The sequence below is a fragment of the Macaca mulatta genome, chromosome X (genome assembly GCF_049350105.2).
Source record: "Macaca mulatta isolate MMU2019108-1 chromosome X, T2T-MMU8v2.0, whole genome shotgun sequence".
NCBI lineage: Eukaryota > Metazoa > Chordata > Mammalia > Primates > Cercopithecidae > Macaca > Macaca mulatta.
Window position 1 is genome coordinate 45,595,300 of NC_133426.1, and position 24,122 is coordinate 45,619,421.

Here is a 24,122-nt window from a genome sequence, read left to right on the forward strand (position 1 = left end):
TCCATAAATATTTGTTGAACATCTACTATGTGACAGGCACTGCATCAAGTGCTGGGGATAGAGGGACAAATAAGACAGTCCCTGCCAAACAGTCATACTTGCAATTTCTGTTTTAGGATATCCCTTATAACGAAAAACAAAAGACTAAGGTAGGTTTGGGGGGAGTGAATGTGTTTCTGAAGAAAGTCCTTCATTCCAAGACAGGATTTGGCTTTTTTCCCAGAACTTTGAGGAAGAGTCTGAAACTTAAGGCAAGAGTCTTTGTCACCATGATGTCATGCTTAGTTAGCAGGCTATCCATGTCTGCCCAATCAGATAGAAGCCAAACAGTGAGAACACTGACCTCCCCATAAAGGATGTGGAAGAGCGTCCAAAGTGAGAGGACAGTATTGGGGACACATAGCAAAATAATATTACATATAAATAACATCAATTTTAGCAATCCCTTACATATGGGAGGAGCCCTATCCTGAGATTCGAATTTAAGAAGCCTGACTTACAGGTCCATTACATTGACCCAAACTATGGTTAGTAGTGTTAAAGGTGTCATAGAGCCCTACCTTACAAGTCAATATGCAACTGGAAGGTGAATTGTGAAGCCATCATGTGAGCCATCCTAAGAATTGTGTCCTATCTTGTGAGAAGAAATTCTAGATCTGTAGGGAGCTGGGGACTGGCCTGATGACAATTCAGTAAAGACTCTCACATGAGGTCACAGGGGCCCCTAATTAAGAATGGATTAGAGAACCAGAACCGTGTAGAATTGCTGAGATTTAAAATATTAGGAGGGGTAGTCAAAGAAAGATACTGGTATTGATGTTGGGCTTGCACTTTTAAAGGCTGAATGGCTTTAGAGGTCATAAAATCAATAGTGATTGGCAATACATTTATTTTTGCCTCCTATCCCTTCAAAATCAGAAGCTAATGAAGTTATAGAATTAATATTCCCACCACTTTTCTTTGTAAGCGACATCACATTATTCAGACACATCATTTAGAAATTGTAATTCAAGGAGTAAAGTTTCAGGAGTGAATTTGGTGTCAATTCACATCAACTTTCTACTGTGAGAACTTTCTATTTTATAGTCTCTCCCATCTTTCTACCTCATTGCTTCCCATTTTAAAATTAATCTTTTGTTCTCTGTCTGTACTTTGTAATTTCTCTTGTCCTATATTCTATTTACCATTTTAAAGCTGTGTGACTTGATGGAGTCTATTTGAAAGGTGTTAAAAAAAGTTTTGCGGCTAAAGCAGCACATTTTTCATAACAAAGCAATGCATGCTGACTACCCAACAAATTGCAGAATATTCTCAGTGCTTCGTTCGGGACTCCTAGGAACGTGATCCTAAGGATTTGGCAGGGCCCTTACCCTAAGAGGAGACAGAGCCCTGAGAAAGAAGAGGCAAACAAAGCTTCATGGGTATGGGATATGCACCTGTAGATGTGTAAAGATGCTGCAGTTTATTCATGAGGATTCCAAGGTACTAAATAGACGGGGTGCACTAGCACAGTGCCTCTCAAATTTTAATGCGCACAAGAATCACCTGGGGATCTTGTCAAATGTAGATTTTGATTCAGCAGGTATAAGGTGATTCTACATTTCTAACAAGCTCCTAGGTGATGCTTATAGAACCACACTTTCAGTAGCAAAGTCTTTGTAAACACAATGGCTAATGAAGGCTACTTTAAATGATGTATTTGTTTGCACACTCTTTGTTCCAAGAAAAAAAAAACTTGTTGCCATTTATAAAGTTATGGAAAAGAAAACAAGATAAAACATTAAATAAAGGAAGAAATTGAGGTTAAGCGACAAAAATAGGAAAGGAAAAGAGCATAAGGCTGGGAAAGTCAGTTGACATGTAAATTATTGTGCCCTGAACAATTGTGGTAGGAGGAAAAGTGTTTCTCTCTGTGCTTTCAAAAATTTCTTTATTTTAAATTTGCAGAAAAATTTGTATTTATCATATACAATATGATGTTTTGAAGTATATATGCATTCTGGAAGGATTAAATCTAGCTAATTAGCAAGTACATTACCTCACTTTACATCCACTCTCTTGGCATTCTTCAAGAATATTGTTAACTATAGTCACCATGTTGCACAATAGATCTCTTAAACTTATTCTTTCTATCTAACTGAAACTTTGTATCTATTGACCAACATCTCTCCACCCCTTCCCCAAACACCCTAGCCCCTGGTAACCAACATTCTATTCACTACTTCTATAAGATCAACTTTTTTAGCTTTCACATATAAGCGAGATCATGCAGTATTTGTCTTTTTGTGCCTTGCTTATTTCACTTAATATGACATCCTCTAGTTTCATCCATATTGCATAAATGACAAGAATGCCTTCTTTTATGGCTGAATAGTATTCCATTTTGTTTGTATACCACATTTTCCTTATTCATTCATTTGTCGATGGACACAGATTGATTCTTGGCTATTGTGAATAATGCTGCAATCTCTTCAACCCACAGATTTTTCTTACTTTGGATATATACCCAGTAGTGGGATTGCTGGATCATATGACAAGTTTGATTTTTAATTTTCTGAGGAACCTCTGTAATGTTTTCCATAATGGCTGTATTAACTTATATCCCCACCAGCAATGTGAGAGTGTTCCCTTTTCTCCACATTGTCACCAACATTGGTTATCTTTTGTCTTTTTGATAATAGCTATCCTAATGGGCATGAGATGACATCTCATTGTAGTCTTAATTTGCATTTCCCTGATGATTACTAATGTTGAGCATGTTTTTCCATATACCTGTTGATCATTTGTGTGTCTTTTAAGAAATGCCTGTGGAGGTTCTTTGCTCATTTTTTAGTCAGGTTATTTGTTGTCTTCCTATTGAGTTGGGTTCCCTATATATTTTGGATATTAACTCCTTATCAGGGGAATAGTTGGCAAATATTTTCTCCCATTTTATAGGTTGTCTCTTCATTCTGTTATTTCCTTTGCTGTGTAGAAGTTTTTTAGATTAATACAGTCCCATTTGTTTATTTTCGGGTTTTGGGTTTTTTTTGTTTTGTTCTGTTTTTTTGGGGGGGGGGTTTGCCTGTGCTTTTGAAGTCTTAGCCATAAAATCTTTGCCTAAACCCATGTCCTGAAGCATTTCCCCTATGTTTTCTTATAGTAGCTTTATAATTTTGGAGCCTTACATTTAGATTTTTAATCCATTTTGAGTTTATTTTTGTATATGGTGAGATATAGGGGCCTAGTTTCATTATTCTGCAAATAGATATACAGTTTTCTCAGTACCATTTATTAAAGAGGATGCCTTTTCCCCAGTGTATGTTCTCGGTACCTTTATTGAAAATTAGTTGGCTGTAGATACATGGATTTATTTTTGGGTACTCTATTCTGTTCCATTGGTCTGTGTATCTGTTTTTATACCAATATCATGATGTTTTGGTTACTATAGCTGTGTAGTGTATTTTGGAGTTTAAAAAAATTTTTTTTTATAGAGACAGGAGTCTCAGTATTGCCCAGGCTGGTCTCAAACACCTGGGCTCAAGCAATCCTCCCACCTCCGCCTCCCAAAGTGCTGGGATTACAGGCATGAGCCACCACACTCAACCTTTATAGTACCTTTTGAAGTCAGATAATGTGATGTTTCCAGCTTTTCTTCATTTTGCTCAGGATTGCTTTGGCTATTTTTGGGGGTCTTCTGTAGATTTGTTTTCCCGTTTCTGTGAAAAATGACATTGCTATTTTGATACAGATTTCCTGAATCTGTAGATTGCTTTGCACAATATGGTCACTAACAACATTAATTCTTCTGATCCATGAGCATGAGATATCTTTCCATTTGCTTATATTCTCTTCAATTTCTTTCATTCATGTTTTGTTTTATATAAACAAGGTCTCACTTTGCCACCCAAGCTGGAGTGCAGTGGCATGATAACACTCACTGTGGCCTCGACCTCCTGGACTCAAGCAATCATCCTGCCTCCCAAGTAGCTGGGGCTACAGGCATGTGCCACCACACCGAGCTAATTATTAATTTTTTTGTAGAGACTAGGTTTTTCTATGTTGCCCAGGCTGATCTCAAACTCCTGGCCTCAAGCAATTCTTCTGCTTTGGCCTCCCAAAGTGCCAGGATTGTAGATGTGTGCCACCATCCCCAGCCTCATGAGTGTTTTATAGCTTTCATTGTATAGACTTTTCACCTCCTTGGTTAGATTTACTCCTAGGTACTTTATTTTGTTTGTAGCTATTTTAAATGAGATTGCTTTCTTGTTATTTATTTCTAGTTTTATTTCATTATGGTCTGAGAAGATAAGAAGATATTTGATATGATTTTGATTTTTAAATTTTGTTGAGATTTATTTTGTGTACCAACATATGGCCTATCCTGGAGAATGTTCCATGTGCTGATGAGAAGAATGTGTATTCTGTAGCTATGAAATGTTCTGTAAATGTCTGTTAGGTCCATTTGGTCTTTTTCTCTTTTTATACTTTTTGACTTAAAGTCTATTTTATCTGATACAAATATAGCTACTCCTTCATGCTTTTGTTTTTTGTTAAGTGTGGAATATTTTTTTCCATACCTGCACTTTCAGTTTATGTATGTCTTTAAGGGTGAATTGATTTTCTTAAGGCAGCATACAGTTGAGTCTTGTTTTTTTTATTCATTCAACCAGTCTACATCTTGTAACTGGGGAATTTATGCAAAAGTAATTGCTGTTTTTGTAATGAAAAGTAAAGGCAATAACCGAAATTACTTTTGCACCAACCTAATAGTTATATTCAAGGTTGTTATTGTTAGGTGAGCGCTTGCTTCCGTCATTTTTTATTGTTTTCTGATTATCTTGTACATCATTTTTTCCTTTCTTCCTCTTTTATTGTTTACCTTTATGATTTGCTGGATTTTTTTAGTAATACTCTTTGACTCTTTTCTCTTTATCATTTGCATATCTGCTCTAACCAGTAAGTTTTACACTCTTCTGTGATTTCATGATTGTATATATTATCCTTTTGCACCCAGATGTAAGACTCTCTTAAACATGTCTTTTGGGGCCAGTCTAGTAGTGATGAATTCCCTAAGTTTTTCCTTGTCTGGGAAAGGCTTTATTTCTTTTTCTGTTTGAAGTCTTTGACTTTTGACAATTTAACTGTAATGTACCTTGGTGAAGACCTTTTTGGTTTGAATCTATTTGGGGATCTTCGAGCTTCCTGTATCAAGATGTCTATATCTCTTACAAGACTTGGGAAGTTTTCAAATATTATTTTGTTAAATAAATATTCTACTCCCTTGCCCATCTCTTCTCCTTCTGGAACTCCCAAAATTCAAATATGTGGTTGCTTTATGGTATCCCATGTGTCTTGTAGGGTTTATTTATCCTTTTTTATTCCTTTTTCCAGTTTTTCTTTATCTGACTGAGATATTTTACAAGACCTTTCTTGAAGTTCAGAAATTCTTTCTTCTGATTAACGTAGTTTGTTGATTGGAGCTCTTGATTGTTTTCTTATATTTCACTGAGATATTTTTAATATCATTTTTTAAATTATTTTTCAGGCACGTCATAGATTTCCCTTTCTTTGCAATCTGTTACTGAAGAATTGCTGTGTTTCTTTGAGGGTGTCATGTTTACTTGCTTTTTTCATGTTTCTTGTATCCTTATATTGATATCTGCACAACTAGTGTAGCAGTCACTTCTTTTCATTTTAAGGATTGCCTTTTATAGGGAGATATGGTTTAAATCTGTGTGTCCCCACCAAATCTCATGTTGAGTTGTAATCCCCAATGTTGGAGGTGGGGCCTGTTGGGAGGTGATTGGATCATGGGGGTGGAATTCTTATGAACTCTTTAGTACCATCCTCTCGGTACTGTTCTCACAATACTGAGTGAGTTCTCGTGAGTCCTGATCATTTAAAGTGTGTGACACCTCCCATGCCCTCTCTCTCTCTCGCTCCTGCTTTTGCCATATGACGTGCAAGCTCCCCTCTTTGCCTTTTGCCACAACTGGAAGGTTCCTGAGGCCTCCCCAGAAGCAGAAGACCCTATGCTGTCTGTAAAGCCTGCAGAACTGTGAGCCAATTAAACTTCTTTTCTTTATAAATTACCCAGTCCCAGGTATTTCTTTATAGCAATGCAAGAATAAACTGACGCATGGAGAAATACATTTTCCTGCAGATGTATTGAGAGTGTGGGTTAGGTAAAGGACCTCATCTTTGATTTTGGGTGGATACAGTAGTCTAGTTTCCATATGATTTCTTCAGCTGTAAATAGCATCAGTGGTATCTGTGAGTTCCTCAGTGGTTTAGGTTGCACTCATTAGTGGAGGCTGTGGCAAGTCTTTGTTGAGGACAGGGCCACCAGGCAAGCCAGTCCTCAGGCACTGGTGGTGCCAGTGGTGGACCAGACATGTAGATCCTTAGGCCCCTAAGTGGCATATGAAGACATTAGCAATGGCAGGTCTGGGAGGGCTAGTCCTTGAGCCTCCAGGTGGCACGCTCAGGTGGTGGTGGTTTCAGTGATGGGCTGGACAGTTGTGTTCTTGCTTTCCTGGGCAGCACACATGACATTGGCATTGGCTATACCGCAACAGGCTAACTCTTGGGCTTCTAGGTGGTGCAAGTGGGCACCAGCGATGGCAGTGGCATGTTTGGTGGATTGGTCTTTGGGCCCCCAGGAGGCACATATAGGTGCCAGTGATATGCTGGGTTGGCCCATCCTTATGCCCCTGGATAATGCATAAGTGCACAATTGGTGGCAAGCAGGGAAAGTCTATCCCCAGGTCTCCAGACAGTGCACATGCGTGATGGCAGCAGGTGGGACAGGCCCATCCTCAGGACCCCGGAAAACATGCATGGGTGCTGGAAGTGGTGGGTGGGATGGGTGCAATCCCCATCTGGGCGATGCGTACAGGTGCCAGCAGTGGTGGTGGTAGATGGAGTAGGCCAGCCTTGAGTCTTCTAGATTATGTGTGAAGGCACTGGTGGTGGCAGCAGGCAGAGTAAGCCTATCCTTAGGCCCACTGAGGGTACATGCGGGGACCAGCTGCAGTTGGTAGGGCAGATAGATCCCCAGTTCCCCAGACAGCATGTTTGGGCACTGGAGGCAGTGGCAGTGTGTGGGGGACAGGCCTGTCTTCATGCCCCTGGGTGGGAGACTTGTATAGGGAGCTGCTCTATATAAGTCTGGCACATGGGCACCAGCAATAACATGCAGGGCAGGCTTGTCCTCAGGTCCCAGGATGGTATATAATAAGCAGGCCAGTCCCCACACCCCCTGAAGGTGCATGCAGGTGCATGGCAGCCGTCACTGGATGTGGCAGAGCTGCTGTCAGTGGCAGAAGCTCTGAGTAGGTGGCTCTCAGGCTCTGGGGAGCACACGCTTTGTCTCCCTTTGTCCTGGGGGAGCCTCTTTGGTGCACTGCACCTCTTGTTCCCTGGAGCGTAGGACACTGTGTGTGCTAGAGTGCTGAGGAATTGGCCACAATGCTGGATCCAGCTGGCATCATGATGCTGCAGGCCCCTGGGTGGATGTGGGGGATGTCGACAGGGCTACAGGGATGTAGAGATGCAGGGGCACTGGACTCTAGGGGAGGTTGTAGTTTTGTGGGAGTTGAGCTCTCAGAATGGTGCCTTGCTGCCACTGCTTGGATCTCAGGGGGATGGGGGGGTGGAACACAGAGAAAACTCCTTCTCTGTAACGTTGCTGACATGTGAACTCTAGGCAGCTCCCTATGCAAGTCTCAGTGCCCAGAAGGCTGAGGAGCTCTCTCGTGGCTAGGACTGCAGGAGTCTGTGGTGGGAATGTGGACCACAGGTTTTCTCTCACTTATCTTTTTGCCATGCTGGGGAGTTCCTCCTGGCTCCAATCTGATCCTGGTCAGGCTGGCTACTTCACTTCACTCTCTTTTGTACCTCAGAGGTCCTCTATCGTTTCCCTGCTGAATTCCAGCATTCTCTCTTAGAAACTCAGTTAGATGTGTGATCCTCTACTTGCTGCTTTGGCCTTTCTTTGAGGAAGAGGTGAGTGTGGGGTGCCTCTAGTCAGCCATCTTGAAGCCTCCTCAACCCTTTGTAATTCAGTGGTATCAACTGTAATGTCTCCTTTTTAATACCTAACTTTATTTGAGTCTTCATTTTTCCTTACTCTAGTTTTGTTTATCTTTTTTTTGTTTTTTGTTTTTTGTTTTGAGATGGAGTTTCACTTTTGTTGACCAGGCTGGAGTGCAATGGTGCGATCTCAGCTCACTGCAACCTCCACCTCCTAGTTTCAAGCGATTCTCCTTCCTCAGCCTCCTGAGTAGCTGGGATTACAGGCCACCATGCCCGGCTAATTTTGTATTTTTAGTAGACACGGAGTTTCACCATGTTGGCCAGGCTGGTCTCAAACTCCTGACCTCAGGTGATCCACCCGTCTCAGCCTCCCAAAGTGCTGGGATTACAGCTGTGAGCCACGATGCCCGGCCTTGTTTATCTTTTTAAAAACACCTCTTAGTTTTGTTGATTTTTCTACCGCTTTTCTCCTCTCTATTTCATTTATTTCTGCTCTGATCTTCATTATTTCCTTTCTTCTACTAACTTTGGTCTTAATTTGTTTTTGTTGCTCTAGTTCCTTTAGGTGCAACATTAGATTGTTTACTTGAAGATCTTTCTTCGTTTTCGATGTAGGCATTTATTGCCATAAACTTTCCTCTTAGTACTGCTTTTGGTGTATCCCATACGTTTTTGTATGTTGTGTTTTTATTTTTATTTGTCTTAAAATTTTTAATTTCTTCATTGACCCATTGATTGTTCTGGAGCATTTTGTTTAATTTCTGTGAATTTGTTGAATATTTTGACATTCCTCTTGCTATTGATGTCTACTTTTATATCATTGTGTTCAGAAAAGATACTTGATATTATTTAAATCTTCTCGAATTTGTTAAGATTTGTTTTGTGGCCTACCATATGATCTATGCTGGAGAACATTCCATGTGTTGAGAAGAATGTGTATTCTGTTGCTGTTGGATGGAATGTTTTGCATATGTCTGTTAGGTCAAAAATGCATCTTATAATTAGCTGGTTATTTTAAGCTGGTAACAACTTAACCTCTGATTACAAAAACCCCTGTCTTTATATTCCACTCCCCCCTCCACATTTTGAAGTTTTTATGTGACCATTTACATCTTTTTATATTGCAAATCCCTTAACAAATTATGGTGGCTATTATTATTTTAAATTCTTTTGTCTTTTGACCTTCAAACTAAAGATATGTTATTTATACACCACTCTTACAGTATTAGAGTAATCTTAATTTGCCTGTATACTTTAACCAATAAGTTGTATACTTTCAGATGTTTTTGTGTTGCTCATTAGTGTCATTTTATTTCAACTTAAACTTCCTTTAGCATCTCTTCTAAGACAGGTATGGTGTTGATAAACTTCCTCAGCTTTTGTTTGTCTAGGACAAAGTCTATACCTCTTTTTTATTTCTGAAGGACAGATTTTCTGGATACACTATTCTTGGTTGATATTTTCTTTCCTTCAGCACTTTGAATATATAATCCCACTATCTCCTGGCCTGTAAGGTTTAAGCTGAGAAGTCTACTGCTAGCCATATTGAACTCCCTTATATATCAAATGCTTCTCTTCTCTTGCTGCTTTCAAGATCTTCTCTTTGTCTTTGATTTTTGGCGGTATGATTATGTCTTGATGTAGTCTTATTAGGATTAAATATGATTGAAGATCTCTGACCTTCTTGAACCTAGATATTTGTATCTTTTTCTAGGTTTGCCAAACTTTCTTCACTATTTCTTTAAATAAGCTTTCTACCCCTTTATCTTTCCTGTATCCTTCTTCAATTCTTATCACTCAAAACTTGCTCTTCTGATGATCTTTCATAAATCCTGTAAACTTTCTTCATTCCTTTTCAATTGTTTTGGTCTCCTCTGAGTGTATATTTTCAAATAACCTGTAATGAGTTCATGAAGTCCTTCTTCTGTTTGATCAGTTCTACTGTTGTTGCTCTCTGTTGAATTTTTCATTTTTTAATGTAGCTTTCAGCTCCAGAATTTGTTGTATTATTGTTATTTCAATACCTATTAAATTTTCCTTTCTCATCACTTATTTTTTTCTCATTTTGTTGAATTGCTTCTCTACATTTTCTTGAAATTCACTGAATATCTTTCAAACAATTAGTTTCATTTCTTCATCAGGAAGTTCATATATCTCGATTTCTTTGAGGTCAGTCACTAACCCTCTACTTTGTCCCTTTAGTGATAATATCCTGTTTCCTGATTGTTCTTGATCGTGTGGTCATGTGTTAATATCTGTGTATTTTAAGAAGTAGGTAATTATTTCAGTCTACAAGGACCGACTTTGCTGGGAAAGCCCTTCAATACTCATCCCATCTAGAGATTATGGACAGGCTATCTGGCATGATCCTAAAGTCGAGATCATTGCAGTGGACACACCACTGTGGTATACCGGAAGTGGCAGCTATGGCCATTGTAGCACTGGAATGCACCAGAAACCTGGGGTTGCTGCAGCAGTAGTTCACTATGGCAGGTCTGAAGCCCAGAACAGCTGTGTCTGGCATTGGCACTGAGGCATACTCAAAGCCCAAGGGCACGGTAGCTAGTGCAGTGCTGGAGCACACCTGGAGCCCAGAGTCACTGAGGCCTGCCTCCCATTGAAGGCTCTTCAGAGCTCAGGGCCACTGAAGTTCACCCAGCAGTCATGTAGGTCAGAGACAGATTCTGCCACACGAGCCTGAAGACTGGGGCTGTGAGGTATCAGGGCAGGTCTGAAAATAGTTTGTGGGTAATGGCCTGGATAATGGGTCCGTGGGTTTCTGCCTAGTGCTGGGTTTTACAGTGGCTAAGCCAGTGTTGGAGTCCAAGGCAAAGTCCTGTGCTCACTCCCCTCTCTTTCTCACAAGTGGAAAATAGCTCAGTGCTGTGCTTTCTGGGTTTGGGAGAGGTATAATGAGGGTAATGAAAAACTGTCCTTCCTACTCTCTAAAAAGTGTTTTTTCTGTTATTGTGCTACAACCAGGTACTGGGATCTCTCACCTAGTTTCTGGAGCCGTTGTGAAGCTCTTTTCATGCATGGATACTTACTTAAATTGATGTTTCTTTGCGGGGATGATTGCTGGAAAGACCTCTTCTGCCATCTTACTCCACTCCTTCTTCTCTCTGTGCTTTTCAATGACCAGAACTAATTGAAAAACTTGATTTGTTACAACTCTCACAGTGTCCTTCAGATGAAACCCACTCAGTTCTCAGCAGAAGCAAGTGGCACTGAGCCATCAGGGGCATAATTTCCGGCAGGTAACCATGCAGGAAGCCCCAGGTGAAACAGTGAGCAACATCCTTCACCATGCTCTGAGAAGAAATAGAGTAGTAAATTATTAGCTGTTTTTCTTTTAAATAAGGTATGCATCCTTATAGGGTGATGGCATAATGCCAGAGTTTAGATTTATTGCTCTCTGAAGCATTGGCTTGTTTCAAAGATAAGATTTAGTATTGCTAGGATGGATGGACTACATATCTTTCAGTATGGATTTTTTATATTAATATATAGGAAAGTTGGATACATGTGTGTAGCTCAGGAAAAATTTGTGTAACAGGATAGGTGAGAAGATATGGAATAAAATAGGTCCTATTGTCACAGAGTTTTCGTTAATGCCTCAAAGCTGAGGACAAGACCTCCACAAGGAACAGCCTCTCCAGATTTGCTAAGACATAGACTAAGTGGTCTTTCAGTTAGCCATCCTATTACAATATTCAGAATACATCCAAAAAAAACTAGAAAGTCTTTAGTGTGATCATTGAAGGGAATTTACAGAAAAGAAGAGAAATCTAGCATTTCCCCCCTCCTGTGGGAAAAAATAGGGGTTTCCTCCTGACCATTTAAATTTGGAATCTCGAGAAGCACTTGGTGAGGTACTGCTTTCTACAAGAGGAGACACAGACTCTCAAAGACATGCCTAATGCTGTTTCCAGAGTGGTTTAAGCAATGGCCTGCTAATAAGTGTTTAACAACTTGCTTTCCAGAAGTTTCTGTGGGGAAATAACCTGTAGCATGTTTTAATTTCTGTGCTGTAATTATTCCCATTATGTCCAATTTCGAGCTACAAGCCTGAAGTCACTGATTTAAAATTGGGAAGATATGTGTACAATTAGCTCTCAGCTCTAGAACACCACTAATTTTAGGTAAACCCCATGTTGTTACAGTAATGCACACCCCCACACCCCCACCCCCCAATGAATCATACTTCCTTGAATCTATGCCCTTTTCTAGACTCCTCTCACACTGACTCTGGGCTTAATTATGTGACTTGCTTTCAGACATGAGAAATCAGAAGCAAGACACAAGTAGAAGCTTAGAAAGTGTTTGTACTTTAAAACTTCCCATCTTGAAATGTTACATCATGTGAAGAAACCTAGGATAGTCTGCTGGAAGATGAGAGATCACTTGGAGGTATGAGGCCCAGCCAACGTCCAACACAAACTGCCAGACATGTGAGTGAGGTTTTGTGAGACCATCCAGCCCCAGTCAAGCCACCAGATGGTGATAGCTATATAGTCATAGGTAAGAGCAGCAAAAAATATGCTTCTGGGCCCATCCCACATTGCTAACCCACAAAATTTTGAGCAAATAAATAGTGGTTGTTTTAACCTAGTAAGTTCTAGAGTGTTTAAACCTACAAAATTTGTACACAGCAATAGATAACTGATGCCTCACATGTGTCTCCAGAAGTTTGGGATGCACGTGAGGACTAATACTAGTAAAGTAGCTCATGATGGCATACCATGGAAGGAAGGATCAGTATTGGGTCAAACCACACTGCCACCATTTGGGAAGCAAGGTTAAGTCTTTGCCATGGAAAATATTCTTAAAAGAACCCCACCCCAAAAGGCTATCTGCTGTGGCAAAGAGACCCCATAGGAAAAGAGGCTGTGAGTAGTTCCCTGGAAGCAAGAGATGAGGGCATATTATAAAAGAGGTCTGCCAGAAAGTTTATTGCCCATAACAGAATAAAGGTATAGTGTGATGGTTTTCACCAATGCATCTCATGAAAGACTTAGGGTTCAAATGCCTAACAAGAGAGAGGGTATTCAACAGTCAAGAGAAACATGAACAATATCAACTCTAAGCTCTCTTTTATGCATTCCTTCCTTAAAGGAGCCACTAGTGGGCATAGAATAAAGCTACTTGCTTTATTTTGTGTTGTACCAAATCCAACCAATTCTATATATTGATTACATTTGCATTTAAATAATTGTGAGGTAATATTGTATGCATAATGAGTGACTTATGAACATTCAACAAAAATTAAATACTACCTCATCCATTCATTTATTCATTCATTGAATAAATATGGATGGAAGGTTACTTTCTGCAAGGCAAGTCGTAGGATTTAAGAATTCAGTGATGAATAATATAAAGCTCTACTTTCATAGATCTTTCATTCTAGTGTCAGGAACAGCTAAACTAATAATAAAGCAGAGTGATTGATTGTGGGATGACTATTTTAGGTAGAGTGGCCAGGCAAGGGTTCTCTTTAGAGATGACATTTATAGAGACCTATATTGTGAGATGTTTATAATTATATTTATATGGCAAATTTCAGATGACACAAGTTTTCACATATGTTCTTACTTGACCCTTGCAACAGCCCTTTGAGGTGGGCAGGAGTGCAGGCCTCAGAGCTGCTTCATTTACAAATCAAGAAAATACAAGTCTGAGTGCAGCTTGCCTAGTGGAAAATGGTGAAGCTAGGATTGGCATGCAAGCTTTCCTAGTCCACTGCTGTTTAAAGCCCATGAAAATGGAGAAGGTCACCTTGGAACTTCTGTAAACTGAAGTGATGATCATTGGAAGTTGACAATAGGACCTAGGACCTAGTCTCCTAGGCCCAGATTTTAACCTGGCATTCATCTGTGATTTAGACACCAACACACATAATCTGCCTTGGTCACTCGAGGGAAGGCTAAGACCATGCAATTATAACCAGGGGAAACACCAACTCGCCAATTAAGTGGTAGGAGAATAGGCCTGTACAATCCCTTTGAAAAATAAAGTTCCATGCTGGGACAACATTGTTTCATCTTTAGAATTTTAGATAAATCTGATTTTAACTCATTATAACAGTATGGATTCTAATTGGCCAGGATCATTACAAAAACCTTTTGTCTAAGTGAAACCTTTTGTCTAATGAAAGGGGTATAGAAAATCCCTCTTCTGAAATTCTCCCTCAATATAACAGATCTCTGGCACTGAATGGTGCCCAGTCAATGCATGGGTGGGTTCCAACAGCTCCAATAATGAACTTCACTTTGATGCTCTTCATTTCACACAGTTATTTGAGCACCTGGTAAAAGCAAACTTTTTATTTAGATTTTCTAAAATTGCTGATTCTATGAGGCTCTGCTATATGAATACTTCATTGTCTTAATCCAAATGCAATTACCAGGGACTGATATTTCAGGTTCATTATTTTGACTGTGCTTAGGTTTTAAAGAAAAGGGATAAATGCTAAGAAAACTAACTAATAATTAGTCATTTAAACACACATACACATACACGCACACACAAACACACACACACACACACACAAACATACAAATACACTCCAACAAAGTTTCAGTAGCATGCTGGAGCAAGTTCACACCAACTCACCAGAGCTGATTATTAAAGTTTTAGGAATGTTATATGCTAGTTGAAGGTCATGTTAGTAACTCAAAATTGGCCATGGTGCAAGTATTTACACTACAGAAATAGGCAAACACTACAAATCAGGACTTATTCCTCTAAGAAAGATGGTTGTATAACATTTACCAGCACACCACTGGTTATAGCCCTAGGTTAGTACTTAACTCTGTCAAATCCTTTGTTTCTATATATTTTTTATTTCTATCATTTTGAGCAATAAAAGCTAACATATGGAATAATTTCAGAAAGGCACTATAACACACACTTAAAATTAGGGAAAGATTATTTGATTTTCTATACTTTCTAAAGCAAGATAATTCATGAATTTTTTTACATTTTTATTTTGAAGTAATTGTTGATTTAAAGGGAGTTGCAAAGATAGCAGAGAAAGATCCTATGAACCCTTCAACTAGTTTCTCCCCATGATTATCTGGCATAATTTTAGTACAACATCAAAACCAGGAATAAAACACTAGTACAATGCGTGTATATAAATTTGTGTCATTTGCAGGATTATGTAGTAAGTTTATGTCTCATTAAGAAACTTCCAAACTATTTTCCAGAATAGCTGTACCATTTTACATGATCTCTAGCAGAGTGTTTAAGAGATATAGTTTCTCTACATCTTTTCCAGCATTTGAACTTTTCACTGGTTTTTAATGTTAGCTCTTCTATTAGATGTGCACTGATATCTCATTGTGTTCCTAATTACATTTCCAGTGATGCTGAACATCTTTTCATGTGTTTATTTGCTATCCATATATCCAATTTGGTAAAATGTCTCTTTATATCTTTCACCCATTTTCCAAATAGACTGTTTTGTTTTTGTTTTTGTTTTTGTTTTTGGTTAGTGTTAAATTTAAAGGGTTCTTTATATATTCTAGATACCAAACCATTGTCAAATACACATGGTAACTATTTTCTTCCAATCTGTAGCTTCTTGTTGCATCCTCTTAATGAAGTCTGTCATAGAGCAAAGGTTTTTAATTTTGGATGAGATTTACAAATTTGATTTGTCTTCATCATGCTACTGGTGTTTAGTCTAAGAACTCTTTTCCTAGACCTATACCCTGAAGATTCTCTCCTTTCTTATTATCTAAAAAGTTTGTAGTTTTGCATTTTATATATAAATCTATAATCAAAGTGGAGTTAGTTTTTGTATAAGGTTCTGTTTTTTTTTGTTTTTGTTTTTTTTTTTTTTTTGCCAATGGATACACAATTGTTCCAGCATCATTTGTTAAAAAGTCTGTCCTTTCTCCATTAATTTGCTTTTGCAACTCTCCATACTTGTGTGGGACTACTTCTGAGTTTTCTATTCCTTTTTATTGATCTACGTGTCAGTCTCTCTGCCAATACTACAAAGTCTTGATTACTGTAGCTATATAGAAAACTTTAGTATCAAGTAAAGTGAGTCTTTTCACTTTATTATTCTTTTCCAAAATTGTTTCAACTATTCTAGTTATTTTGCCTTTTGATAAAAATTTTAGAATAATCTTGTTTATGTCCACAAAATCTTGCTGGGATGTTAATAGGAGTTACATTAAACTATATATCAATTTGAAGACAGTCATAGAGCAAAGGTTTGCTCTAAACAATTTTTCCTATGCTGAGTCTTCCAAGTCATTAATATGGTATATCTCTTCATTTAGTTAAACTTTTTATTTATTTTGTCAGCATTTTGTAGTTTTCAGAATACAGGTCTGTATATGTTTTGTTAGATTTACATGTAAGTACCTCAGGGTCTTTTTTGAACTATTGAAGATGCTATTTTCTAAACATTTTTATTGTTAATTCTTGTGGGTACATGGTGGGTGTGTATATTTATGGGTTACATGTGTTATTTTTATATGAGCATGCAATGCATAATGATCACATCAGGGTAAATAGGATATCCTTCACCTAAAGCATTCATCCTTTGAGTTTCAAACAACCCAAATATAATCTTTTAGTTATTTCTAAATGAACAACTAAATTATTTTTACCATAGTTACCCTATTAGGTCAGCAAATACTGTCGTATTTATTATTTCTATTTTTTGTTCCCATGAACCATCCTCCCTTTTCCCCTCATCCTCCCCAGTTACCCTTCCCAGCCTCTGGTAACCATCCTTCTACTTGCTATTGCAATGAGTTTAATTGTTTTAATTTTTAGCTCCTACGGATAAGTGAGAATATGTGATGTTTGTCTTTCTATGCCTGGCTTATTTTACTTAACATAACGACCTCCAGTTCCATCCATGTTGCTGCAAATGACAGGAGCTCATTCTTTTTTATGGCGCAATAGTACTCCATTGCATATCTGTACCACATTTTCCTTATTCATTTGTCTGTTGATGAATACTTAACATTGCTTCCAAATCTTGATTATTGTGAATAGCGCTGCAATAAACATGAGAGTGCAGATATCTTTTCAATATAGTGATTTCCTTTCTTTTAGGTATACACTTAGGAGTGCAACTGCTGGATTTTATGGTAGCTCTATTTTTAGTTTTTTGAGGAACTTCCAAACTGTTTTCCATGATGGTGGTACTAGTAATATACACCCTTACCAACGGTGAATGAGGGTTCTCTTTTCTCCGCATCCTTGCCAGCATTTGTTATTGCCTGTTTTGGGGATATAAGCCATTTTCCCAGGGGTGAGATGATATCTCATTGTAGTTTTGATTTGCATTTCTCTGATGATCATTGAGGTTGAACATGTTTTTATATACCTGTTTGCCATTTGTATGTCTTCTTTTGAGAAATGTCTATTCAAATCTTTTGCCCATTTTAAAATCAGATTATTAGAATTTTTTTTTCTGTAGAGTTGTTTGAGCTCCTAATATATTCTAATTATTAATCCTTTTCAGATGGGTAGTTTGCAAATATTTTCTCCCAACCTGTGGTTTCTCTCTTCACTTTGATTATTGTATCCTTTGCTGTGCAGAAACTTTTTAACTTGATGTGATCCCATTCATTCATTTTTGTTTAGGTTGCCTGTGCTTATGGGGTATTGCTCAAGAAGACTTTGCCCAATCCAATGTTCTGGAGATTTTACCCAATGTTTTCTTGTAGAAGTTTCATAGTTTGAGGTCTTAGATTTAAGTCTTCAATCTATTTTGATCCAATTTTTGTATATGCTGAGAGGTAGGGTTCTAGTTTTGTTCTTCTACATATGGATATTAAGTTTTCCCAGCACCATTTATTGAAGAGACAGTCCTTTCTCAAATGTATGTTCTTGGAAACTTATCGAAAATGAGTTCACTGTAGATGTATGGATGTATTTCTGGGTTCTCAATTCTGTTCCATTAATTATTTTTCTGTTTTCATGCCAGTACTATGCCATTTTGATTACGATAGCTCTGTAGTATAACTCAAAGTCAGGTAATGCAATCCCTCCAGTTTTCTTCTTTCTGCTTAGTGTAGCTTTGACTATTCTGGGTAGTTTGTGATTCCATATATATTTGAAAATAATTTTTTCTATTTCTGAGAAGAACATAATCGGTATTTTGATAGAAATTGCATTAAATCTGTATATTTCTTTGGGTAGTATGAACATTTTAACAGTGCTGATTCTTCCAATCCATGAACATGGAATCTATTTGTGTGTGTGTGTGTGTGTGTGTGTGTGTCTGTGTGTGTGTGTGTGCTCTTCAATTTCTTGCATCAGTGTTTTAGAATTTTCACTGTAGAGATCTTTTGATTTTTTGGTTAATTCCTAGGTATTTTATTTTATTTGTAGCTATTGTAAATGGGATTACTTTCTTGATTTCTTTTCCAGATTCTTCACTGTTGACATATAGAAATGCTACTGATTTTTGTATGTTGATTTTATATCCCACAACTTTACAGAATTTGTTTATCAGTTCCAATACTTTTTTTGTGGAGTCTTTAAGTTTTTCCAAATGTAAGATCATGTTATCTGCAAACAAGGATAGTTTGACTTCTTCCTTTCCAATTGGGATGCCCTTTCTTTCTTTCTCCTGTCTGATTGCTCTAGCTAGGACTTCTAGTACTGTGTTGAATAACAGTGGTAAAAGTAAGTATCCTCATGATGTTCCAGATCTTAGAGAAAAGGCTTTCAGTTTTTTCCCATTCAGTATAATACTAGCTCTCGGCTGGGTGTGGTGGCTCATGCCTGTAATCCCAGCACTATGGCAGGCCAAGGCAGGAGGATCACTTGAGGTCAGGAGTTTGAGACCAGCCTAGCCAACATGGTGGAACCCCGCCTCTACTAAAAAAAACAAAAATTAGGTAGGCATGCTGGCACGTGCCTATAATCCCAACTACTTGGGAGGCTGAGGCAGGAGAATTGCTTGAATCCAGGAGGTGGAGGTTGTGGTGAGCCAAGATCACGCCATTGCATTCCAGTCTGGGCGAAGAAGTGAGACTCCATCTCAATAAATAAATAAATAAATAAATAAATAAATAAATAAACAAATAACTAGATCTCTGTCTGTTGTATATGACTTTTATTATGTTAAGACATGTTCCTTCGATACCCAGTTTTTTGATAGTTTTTATCATGAATGGGGCATGAATTTTATGAAATGCTTTTTCAGGACCAATTGAAATGATTATATGGTTTTTATCTTTCATTATGTTGATATGATGTATCACAGTGATTGATTTGTGCATGTTGAACCATCCTTGCATCCCAGGGATAAGTCCCACTTGGTCATGATGAATGATCATTCTAATGTATTCTTAAATTTGGTTTCCTAGTATTTGTTGAGGATTTTTGTATCAGTATTCATCAGAGATATTGACCTGTAGGGTTTTGGTTTTTTGTTTTTTGTTTGTTTGATTTTTGTATTTTGGTTTTTTGATGTGGCTTTGTCTGGCTTTGGTAGCAGGGTAATACTGACCTCATAGAATGAGTTTGAAAGTATTCCCTCCTGTGTTTTTTGGAATAGTTTGAGTAGGATTGGTATTAGTTTTTCTTTAAATGTTTAGTGGAATTCAGCAGTGAAGTCATTGGGTCACAGGCTTTACTCTGCTGGGAGAGTTTTTATTACAGCTTTGATCTCATTACTTGTTATTGATCTGTTCAGGTTTTGGATTTCTTCCTGGTTTAATCTTGGTAGATTGTATATATCTAGGAATTTGTCCATTTCTTCTAGATTTTTAAATTTATCGGCATATACTTGTTCACAGTAGCCACTAATGATCCTGTGAATTTCTGCAATGTCAGTTGTAATAGTTCTTTTTTTTTTTTTTCATCTCTGATTTTATTTATCTGGGTCCTCTCTCCTTTTTTTTTTTAAGTCTGGCTATAGGTTTGTCAGTTATGTTTAACTTTTCAAAAAAACAACTTTCTTGTTTCATTGATCTTTTGTATTGTTTTCTTCACTTCACTTTCATTTATTTCTGCTCTCATCTTTATTACTTCTTTCTTATACTGCTTTTGCTGTACCCCATAGGTTTTGGTATACTGTGTTTCCCTTATCATTTGTTTCAAGAAATTTTTCAATTTTCATCCTAATTTCTTCATGAACCCACTGGTCATTCAGGAGCATATTGTTTAATTTCCATATCTTTGTATAGTTTCCAAAATTACTCTTGTTATTGATTTATAATTTTATTCCACTGTAGTCAGAGAAGGTGCTTGCTATTCTTTTAATTTTTTTAAATGTTTTCAGATTTGTTTTGTGACTTAATATATAGTCTATCTTTAAGATTGATCCTTGTGTTGAGGAAAAGAAAATGTATTCTGCTGGCATTGAATGAAATGTTCTGTAAATATCTATTAGGCCCATTTGGTCTATAGGGCAGATTAAGTCTGATGTTTCTTTGTTGATTTTGTGTCTGGATTATTCGTCCAATGCTGAAAGTGGGATGTTAAGGTCTCCAGCTATTACTGTATTGAGGTCCCTCTCTCACTTTAGCTCTAATAATATTTGCTTTATATATCTGGGTGCTCCAGTGTTGGGTGCATATATATTTCAAATTGTTATATCCTCTTGCTGAATTGACCCCTTTATCATTGGCATGGGATATTTTTTCCAGTTTTTTTTTTTTTACTCTATGTGTGCCTTTATAGGTGAAGTGTATTTCCAAAAGTGGAGGAGCCTCATCCCTTGGCCACCATCACCACAGGTCCATGGGGATTACTGCCCGGCTACCACTGATGTTCCTTTAAGCCTCAAGGACTCTTCAGTTACCTTTTAGTGAACGTTTCCTGGTCTGGGACTCACCCTTCAAGGCAGTGGGCTCCCCTCTGGCCCAAGGCAGGTCCAGAAATGCCATCCAAGAGCCAAGGCATGGCATCAGGGACCCCAAAAGCCTGCTTTGTGCTCTACCCCCTGTGGCAGAGCTAGTACTTATGCTACAAGACAAAGTCCCCTTTACTTTTCCCTCCACTTTTCTCAAGCAGGAGGGATCTCTTTCCAGGGCCACCACAGCTGGGAATGTGCTGAGTCTTACCTGAAGCCAGCAAATCTCAGTGCCACCCAAGGCCCTCCACATAATACCTGAGTATGGCTGCTTGTTATTCAGGCCCCAAGGACTCTTCAGTTAGCGGGTGATGAAGTCTGCCCGGACTGTGTCCTTCCTATCAAGGCAGCAGGTTCTCTCCTGTCCCAGCATGTGTCTAGATATGTCTTCTGGGAACTGGAGCCTGGAATGAAGACCTCTGACCAGTGCCCTATCCTACTGTGGCTGAGCTGATATCCAAGATGTGAGAAAAAGTCCTCCCCACTCTTCCCTCTCCTCTCCTCAAGTGGAAGAAGTCTCTTTTAGAGCTGAGACCTGTGCAGCCTGGTGTTAGGGAAGGGTGGCACCAACACTCCCTTAGCAACCCTGGTTGGTGTCTTAGTAGGTTACATTCCCCACCCCTCACCCATCCCCCTGAGTCCACTGGCTCTTAGCCCAGTTCAGCACTAGGACTCGCCTAGTAGTTACAGTCCTTGGGGCATAAACTGCCTTTCAAGCTTAATCAGGGCCCCAGGGCACTCCAGCCTGAGATAGTGAGCCTTGCCGGAACTCAATTTCTGACCACTAGGATAGGCAATGCCCCTCTGGCTAGAGCTGGCTTAAATATTCTCTCTGTGGGCGGGTGTCAGCTGAGTTTGTTCTGGTTTTGCTTTCTGCTATAACAGAGCAGCACTGAGTTCAATGCAATGTCTCAAAATTGCTGCATTCTCCCTCTCCCAAGCACATAGATTCTCTTGGTGCCGCACGGCGGGCTGCTGGTGGATGGGGGAGGGGTGACATTGGCAAGACTTTTTCCTACATGTTTATTGCCTCTTTCAGCAATATGAAGTTAAAACCAGTTACTGTGAGTGCTCACCCAATTTTTGATTCTTACGAAGGTGCTTTTTTTTTTTTTTTTTAATGTGCAGATAGTTGTGAAATTGGTGTCTTTGTGCAGGGAGGACAATTGGTGGAGTCTTCTATTCTGCCCTCTTGGCGCACCCCTCTCTTTTTCTTGAGACAGAGTATCACTCTGTTGCCCTGGATGGAGTACACTGACATGATAATGGCTCACTGCAGCCTCAACCTTCTGGGCTCAAGTGTTCCTTCTGCCTCAGCCTCCCAAGTAGTTGGGACTATAGGCACACACCACCACACCTGGCTATGTTTTTAAAATGTTTAATAGATATGAGCTCTTGCTATGTTGCCCAGGCAGGTCTCAAACTCCTGATTCTCCTGCCTTGCTGCCCAAAGTGCTGGGATTACAGGTGTGAGCCATTGTTACTGGACAGTATTGTATTTTTAATTTTGGTTTTCACAAATTCATTGATAGTATATGTAATGAAAATGATTTTTACACATTAGCCTGCATTCTTCAAAGTTGCTGAACTCAGTTATTATTTCTAGGAGTTTTGTGTTGTTTTTGTTTTTGTTTTCAGTAGATTCCTTGGATTTTTCAATATAGACCATCATGTCATATGCAAGAAAAGAAGAACGGACAATTTTATTTCTTCCTCTCTGATCTGCTTGTTTTTTAAATTTCCTTCTCTTGCCTTATTTTGCTGACTAGATCTTCTGGTACTATGCTGAAGACCAGTGAGAAAAGTCATCATCCTTGCCTTATTCCTAATATTAGGGGAGAAAGCACACAGCTTTTCACCATTAAGTATAATGCTAGCTCTAGGTTTTTTGTTTGTTTGTTTGGAGTCCGATTCCAAACAAATTTTGGATTTGTTGAAACCAGTAGACTGTAATACGTTTATAATTGTGAATTTGCCTATTTCTCCTTTCAGTTTTTGCTTTTTATATTTTGCAACTCTGCTGTCTGGGGCATACACAGTTCACATAAAGGGGTGGATGGACTCTTTTATCGTTATGTAATGTCCTCTCTGTCTCTGGTAATTTTCTTTGCTCTGAAGTTTACTTTGTCTGCTGTGACTATCACTACTCCTGCTTTCTTTTGACTACTGTTTACATGGTATGTCTTTTCCCATCATTTTACTTTCAACCTATGCATATCATTTTATTTGAAGTGTTTCTTGTAGTTAGTTCATGTCTTTTTCATACACTTTGCAAATATCCTTCTTTGAATTGTTGTATTTAGACAATGTGATTTAATGTAATTATTGGTATATTAAGGCTTAAGTCTGCCGTTTTGTATTTTTGTTTTCTGTCGTATTCCTATTTTTACTTTTTCATTCCTGCCTTCCTGTGATTAACTTGAACATATTTTAGAATTCTATTTTTATTTATAAATAGTATTTTTGTGCTAATCTCTTTGTATAGCTTTTCATGTGTGGTTGTTATAGTCTTTATGTTATATATAAATAACGTATTACAGTCTACTGGCTTCAACTTTTTACCAGCTTGAGAGAAGTATAGAAATATTACCTCTTTTTATATCCTTTTACACTCCCACATTTATAATATTTCCCACATTTATAATATTTCTTAGATATTTCCTCTATGCAGAGAACCACATTAGAGATTCTTGTAACTTTTATTCAGCTGTCAAACATAATTTATAAAACTCAGGAAGGGAAAGAAAGTCTGTTTTATTTACCCAATTTTTCTTTTTTCCATGTTCTTCCTTCCTTCTTGATGTTCCAGTATTCCTTCTTTCACCATATTCTTCTATCTAGAGAGAACTTCTTTACCATTCTTTTAGGGTATGTCTGCTGGCAGCAAATTTTCCTAGTTTCCCATCATTTGAAAATGTCTTCATTTTTCCATCGTCTCTGAAGGATATATTCACTAGATATAAAAGTCTGGGTTGACCTTTTCTTTCAGCATTTTCTTAAAAAATATTGTGCCATTTCCTTCTGGTCTTCATGGCTTTTGATGAGAAATCTACTGTCATTCAAGTTTGTTGTTATTGTTGTTGTTGTTTTTTCTTATGGGTAAAGTGTCATTTCTCTCTGGCTGCTTTCGAGATTTTAAATTTGTCTTTGTTTCTCAGACATGTGACTATGATATGTGTGAGCATGGATGGTTTTGAGTTTCACCTGTTTGGGGTTTGATTAGCTTCTTAAACATTTAGGTTCATGTGTTTTTGCCAACTTTGGG